This window comes from Anser cygnoides, chromosome 1 (assembly GCF_040182565.1).
Source record: "Anser cygnoides isolate HZ-2024a breed goose chromosome 1, Taihu_goose_T2T_genome, whole genome shotgun sequence".
NCBI classification, from domain to species: domain Eukaryota; kingdom Metazoa; phylum Chordata; class Aves; order Anseriformes; family Anatidae; genus Anser; species Anser cygnoides.
In genome coordinates this window covers 143,752,455-143,759,721 of record NC_089873.1, presented here as the reverse complement: position 1 = coordinate 143,759,721, position 7,267 = coordinate 143,752,455, and positions in this window count along the sequence as shown.

Below are 7,267 nucleotides of genomic sequence, written 5' to 3'. Positions count from 1 at the left end.
TCCATGTGGCTGACTCAAGACTGACAGATGAAAAGGACCATCTATTTTAGGACACTGATGGCAGAGCTTCATTCTGTTTCTCTGTCTGGGCGAGGCCAGTCAGAAATAGCTGACCTTCCCATAACTAATCAGGGATTGACTTGAAATATTATTGCAGCTGGTACATCAAAATCAGGGGAGATGGAGGTGGAGCTGCAATGGCTCTGGCAGTCCACGTGAACTGTGTTACAGAGCCCAGAGTAGCAGTAAGGACTTACAAAGTTCAGAATTGGTGGTGAAAACTTTCCTGGCTACTAGCAGGGAAGGATATATGAACAACACTTTGAAAGTTACTATAAATCACTTTATGAAGTTTGCATTTGTTTGTTTCTTTATGGAACTCTGAAAATACGGCAGCCAAATCACACAGATGCCTTTGGAAAGTCCTGACCTTTACTGCAAATACACTTAGCTTTACAAATTTGCATCTTACCTGTAAAGTAATAGCTTTAATGACACTAAGCATTTAACTGCTTTATTTGTTCCCATTCAATTTATTTGCATATCTCACAAATGCATGCAAATAAAACCAAGAAGAAAGTCCTAAAAATGAAAAAGTGAAACCAATTCCTGCACCACACCAACCAAGCACCTGGTATAGAAATATCAAACTTTTTTAAAAAGAAGAGACTTCCCCATCTGTGTTCCTTGGACATTTTGGAAGGTGATCAGGTAGCACATTTAAATTCCAATGATTCACTGCATAAGAAAAAGGCTTTTCCAAAAATTCTTGTAATGCCAAGCAAGCCTTCCCTGCCATCTCCAGTGAATTACAGGGCTTCCTCCTGTAGAGATCTGTTGAGTTTGTACCATGCATCAGATCTTGCAGTCCTTACCCAATAAAATTCCACTGGTGTTATCTGTCACTGGAGTAAATAATCCTCCACTGCTTTCTTGCGCTGGGAAGTGCTGTGACCAAGAGAAAGATGAAGTCAATTTACCCCAGAAAGAACTTGTTGCAAAATTTTATTCAACAGATTTAGCTCTCCGTACCGGAATTCCTACTGCCAATGCCTACTTGGACAGTACTGCAGCATGCTCACAGAGGGTAACAGAAAAGACTGTTTCCACCTGTTCTCATTTCCAGACAGATGAAGCAGAGATGTGTCCTGAGTGTTTTCATAACACTATATTATCTGCCTAATGCCTTATTTGCATATTACAATTCATATTTTGTTCAAACTTGATACTATACTATCTTAATACACAAGCATTTCTGATATTTGTTGGCCCTTCTGCACTGCCCAGTTTCAGTGCGGAACAGTAAACAAACCTCCAGTCAAACCGACTCTTTGTGTCATATTTTCTTTCCCTGGCAGACACTGATGCAGTTCATTTTGCTATACTTGAAGGTGATCTTTGGAGAGTATGCTATTAAAGAACAATAAGCAAAAAGGTATTCAGAAAAAGAGCATAGAATGTGTTATAACAGGAAATAAAGCATATTTTAGAGCATATTTTAGAAAATCATTACTTGCTAGTTAGAATAATGTCCAGTCAAAATAGAAGAAATAGAAGAAGTCAGATTCAGCTCAGAACTAACCTGTTCAAATTTAGACAACTTCATGTGAACTAGATGTCCTTCCATTATAATCAATACAGATCTAGTAAATGCAAAGGGTAGCTCCAGCTAGTTCTCAGGGGATCCTGCTGGCTTTCAGCTGCCACTCTAGAGGGCACTGTTTGTCTCCTGGCTTTAACTACATTTGCTAGCACCACACAGGGGTCTTAGGTACCTTCTACCACCTGAAAAGGCACTAGGAGTATACGTGAGGGTGACTAAATGAAGCCTGGAGAGAGGGATACAGCTGCCTTGCCATCATTCCCTACCACTCCCTAGCAGTGCCACTGGATACTCCAGCATGTCTAATACATCTACATTTGGCAAAGAGGGATGACAAAGGACTTAGAGGAGATCCACTCTTTTCTTAAATGACTGCTACAGGCCAAGTTCACGTCACCTAAAACTGATGCTAGATACCTCTGTTTAGATGACTGAAACCAGTCTCCACTAGTTGGTCAGGTCATTCTGGAGGTACTGCTGCCTGTTTTAACTAGACCTCCATTGACTTTTACAGCAGCACAGATCTCTATTTCACATGGAGACATGAATTTCAAGGTCTTACTCTGGAACTGAATCCCACTCTGCAGGTAGGAGTTCCCAACAATTTTGCTGCTGTATGGGTGGCCTTACAAAAGATTTGCCCAAAGCTTATGAAATTTTATTCAGTGAAAGCCAGAGATGTAGACACTCACAACATAAACAAAATCAATAAAACATAATCAATGTCACAGTTTTTCAGGATATCCATTTAAAAAAAAAAAAAGAGCAAAAAAAAAAATGAATTACTTCAGATGTGCTGTTCAACATAATGCCATTTGGCTCATCTTGAAAACTATATTTTTGAGTGTTACATGACATTATTTTTAACCCCCAAAATACCAATTAGGCAAGGCTTTGTATAAGTACTGAAAAACTCACTACAACCTGAATTTGGTGAATTCTGACAATGAAAATAATAAACAGGCTTTTCACTCTTGTGCTTTAATCTGCAAATCTTAAAGTTCTTTTCAAAATTGTTATGCACTGCTATTGGTACCTGTGAATAAGGAAACTGTGGCACACAATGGCAAAATGCCTTTTTCAGTGTTACATCTGAAGTGAAAAGAGGACTCCAGTCTCCTGACTCAGCCACCGAACCACATATAATAAAAGAAATAAAATGGTTGGTTTATTCTTATTGCACCCAGCTGCCTCCAGGTGGCTTCAGGTCAGACAAATAAATAAATAAATAAATAAATCAGTGACTCTGTGAACCTATTTCTGCATGAGAGTAACTTACTCTCAGGACTAGCTTCACTGAAATCAGTTTGTATGAAGTTTCACTGAATTCAAATGACACCTGAATCGCTGACATGCATTCTGTACATGCATTCTGGTCTCCGAGTAGAATGTTCTTCCTGAGATGATCTAATTTAATTATTCTCTTTTGTATTTATGGTACATTCTCTGGCAGCACTATCTTCTAAATACTCTAACATCTCCGGTATTATGCCCAACTATGTCTGGAATGAATCAGAAGACAGATTTAGATCTGTTATGTCATCATAAAAAAATCACTTTTTTTCCACTACTTGAATGCTCACTGAAAGTTCCAGGGCACTTTTTCATCAATTAATTTAAATTAAATTCTGAAGGTTCCTCAACAGAACAGAGAAAGTTTCAAGGCAGTAAAAATAGGGCCAGGCTTATCAAATCAAAACAATCATTAATCTGATTCTTAAACACGGTCACTCTCCAATTACTTCCCAAACTCCTAAATTTCTACAGAAAGACTGACACTTTAAAGACATAGCCAGATTTATCCCTACTATAATGACAATGATGTAATTAAATCTGTTTTAACATACAATCAATTTGGCCAATTATGCCCAACATCCATTGATTTTGTTGATTCATAGTGTGAAGATTGAAGGCCCTCATATAATGGATGCATTCCAATCTCATTTAACAAAGCTGGCAAAAGTTTTATGATTATATTTCTGTTTATTTTTCTTTTGCAGATAAGGCTAAACTAACTCCCAAATCTGCATATTTTTGTTTATTTATGTATCTAAATGGCTCCAGCATCAATATACTATCTGAGCCCCTCCTCATATTTAAAAATAGAAAAGAATTAAAAACAAAACGAAACAATAGCAGGCTGTTTCTTTCTTCCTTTTCCATCTGAAGGAGAAAAAGCTTGATTAGTTTATGGGAGGGGGAGGTTGTTTATTTGCTTGTTTATGTTTGTGTGTGATTGAGTAAATGTCGTGTGTATATGTTTGGAATTGGCAGGCAGCTCCTTATCTGTGCTGGCAGATATGTCCATGATCTAAAAACAGCCTGTTAGAACTGGCTGCATGTCTCACTACACACCAAGAAACAATTTCTGCAGCTGCCTCAGAGCTGAGTCCTTCTGAGACCTCATTGCCCATTTGCCGCTGGAGAAAAAACGTTTTGAACATCGATAAAATACCTCACCCACTGATTCAGATCCTCATCCAGGCCATCCTCCCCAGCTGGGTAGTATGTTATCCATTGCACCTACAAGATCATTTGTCAGCAGTGTGCTGGGCAGACATATAGAGTATAGTACACCTTGTCCATTAAATCCTTGGCTGGGATTCATCTTACCTAACACTAGACAGCTGCACTGTAGCTGCCTCCAATTAAGCCAGTCACCTCAGGTTTCCTTTACAGTTATATAGGCACTTTTAGGGCACCGTCCATCTGATCTATTTTTGTATGCCTACTTCAACATGCAATGAATTACACCCTAGAAGTTCAATTCCCTGAATTCACTGAAAAGGGCCTGGCTCTGCCTTCTTTGTACCCTCCCTTCTGGTATTTATATACAATCACAGAATCATTTAGTTTGGAAGAGACATTTAAGATCAAGCCCACACTACAAAGTTCACTGATACATCATGTCCCTAAGTGCCACATCCATGTCTCTTAAATATCTCCAGGGATGGCAACTCTACCAACTCCCTGGGCAACCTGTTCTGATGCCTAACCACTTTCCCATGATGAAACTCTTCCTGATATCCAATCTAAACCTTCCCTGGTGCAACTTGAGGACATTTCCCCACATCCTATCACTTGTCACCTGAGAAAGGAGACTGACATCCTCGTTGCTGCAATTTCCTTTTAGGTAGTCGTAGAGAGCGATGAGGTCTCCCTTCATCCTCCTCTTCTACAGACTAAACAGCCCCAGTTCCCTTAGGCACTCCTCGTAAGTCTTGTTTTCTTGTCTCTTCACTGGATTCATTGCTCTTCTCTGCACATGCTGGAGCAACTCGAAATCCTTTCTTATAGTGAGGAGCCCAAAACTGAACACAGTTCTTGAGGTGTAGTCTCACCAGTGCAATGTACAAGGCCATAATCGCATCCCTCATCCTGCTGCCCACACTATTTCTGATAGTGGCCAGGATACCATTGGTCTTCTTGGCCACCTGGACGTGCTGTTGGTTCATGTTCAAATGGCTACTGACCAACAGCCCCAGGTCCTTTTCTGCTGGGCAACTTTCCAGCCACTCTTCCCCAAGCCTAGACGGCTGCATGGGGTTGTTACAACATAGGTATAGGACCTCACACCTGCCCTTGCTGAATGTCATGTGCTTGGACTTGGCCCATTTATCTAGCCTATCCAGGCCCCTCCGCAGAGCTTTCCTACCCTCAAGCAGATCAACAGTCCCACCCAACTTGGTGTGATCTGTAAACTTACTGAGGGTGCACTTAATCCCCTCATTCAGATCACTGATAAAAATGTTAAACAAAACTGGTCCCAGTACTGAGCCCTGGTGAATGCCACTGGTGATCGGCCACCAACTGGATTAAACTCCATTCATAATGACTCTTTGAGCCTCGCCATCTAGACAGTTTTTTGCCCAATGAACTGTACATCCACCCAAGCCATAAGCAGACATTTTCTCCAGGAGAAGGCTGTGGGAAACAGTATTGAATGCCTTGCTAAAGTCCAGGTAAACAACATCCACAGCCTTTCTTTAGTCCACTAATCTGGTCATCTTGTCATAGAAGGAGATCAGGTTAGTCAGACAGGAACTGACTTTCATAAGCCCATGCTGACTGCATCTGATCACTTGGTCATCCTGTGGTATGCGATGAGGGGATCTTCTCCATGACCTTTCCTGGCACCGAGGTTGGACTGACAGGTCTGTAATATTGATGAGATCTCCCCTAGCCTTCTCTTCTCCAGGCTGAGCAGTCCCCACTCTCTCAGCCTCATAGGAGAGGTGCTCCAGTCCTTTCATTATTTTTGTGGTCCTTTGTTGGACTCTTTCCAGTATGTCCATGTCTCTCTTGTACTGGGATGTCCAGAACTGAACACAGTTCTTCATGTGTGGCCTCATCAGTGCTGAGTAGAAGGGAAGAATCACCTCCCTCAAGCAGTTGGCAACACGCCTCCTAATGCAGGCCAAAATATCATTAGCCTACTTTGTGGCAAGGGCACATTTTTGGATCACGTAAATCTTGAGGAGAGACTGTAAAGAGTATAAGTTCTCTACACATGGATGAAATCAAGCCATTCTGAATACAGACATCACCAAGTCATTCATTCTGCAGCACTGCTATGCTGGTATGTAGTATAGCTCATGAAGAAATGATGGCCCAAGGACAGAAGCAGCCCTTATCCCAGCTATAGCTTCAACAGGAACTCTCTAATGCACCAACAAGAACCATCTTATGATCCATTACATCTACACATTTTAATGTATCCAGGTATTATATCATACACGTTGCTTATTTACTGTGTGGGAGGTAATGAAAAACACAGCCTCTCCCTCTCACTTCTGTTTGCACAATCTGGTGCAACCTGCATCTGGAGGAACATGCGCCAGACTTGCAGCCACCTAGATGAACTGCAGGGTGTGTAACTTCTTTGGACTCTGCCACGTATCTTCTCTGTGCTCCAGACTTTCGCACTCCAGGTACAAGAAGATGCACCATGGTTCCCCACTCACACCTGAGTGCTCTTAAATTTTCTTAAACGAATAGGAAAGCAGGGGAAATACCATTATTGTTTCCTGCAGCGTTTTAATGGAATACCTCACCCCTGTGTGCATTTTTCACATAAATAAGTTGCTTAATTTTAGGAGGTGTTCAAGGAAGTTTCCCATGGAAACAGTTATGTGCTTGCAATTCAGAAATGGTCAGAAATTAAGAGCTGCACCTCTCCTCAGCATTTCTATTGCTGTCTTATATGGGTCCTTTCACAGCAGAAAGCTGTTATGAAACTCAGTCTGAGGCACTAATTCTTCCCATGTACTGCACACATGCTTTTTGGTACATATTTTAGGATTTTACTCAGGAAGCCTGAGGAACCAGACTTCAGACCTTTCTGTACTCTTCCAGCATCTACAGGCTGGGATGCGGTCATTATTGTAGTATGACAGGAAATGCGGGTGTGGGAAATGGACTGGAGTCAAAAGGACTTGTCTGGCCTATCTTCTGCATTACAGCAGGATCAATGGCGTCTAAACCTGACGTATTTATTTTATCTGTTAATCATTAACTGAAAGAAACATGGAAAGCTATGCAGTCTTAGTTGTGCTGCCACAGAAAACTGCAGAAGGGGAGAAAGAGGCCCAATGGCTGAAACAATTTATTCCTTTAACAGGATTTTTAGAAATGCTTTTTAAGTCACTCTGTCTTGCCCACCAG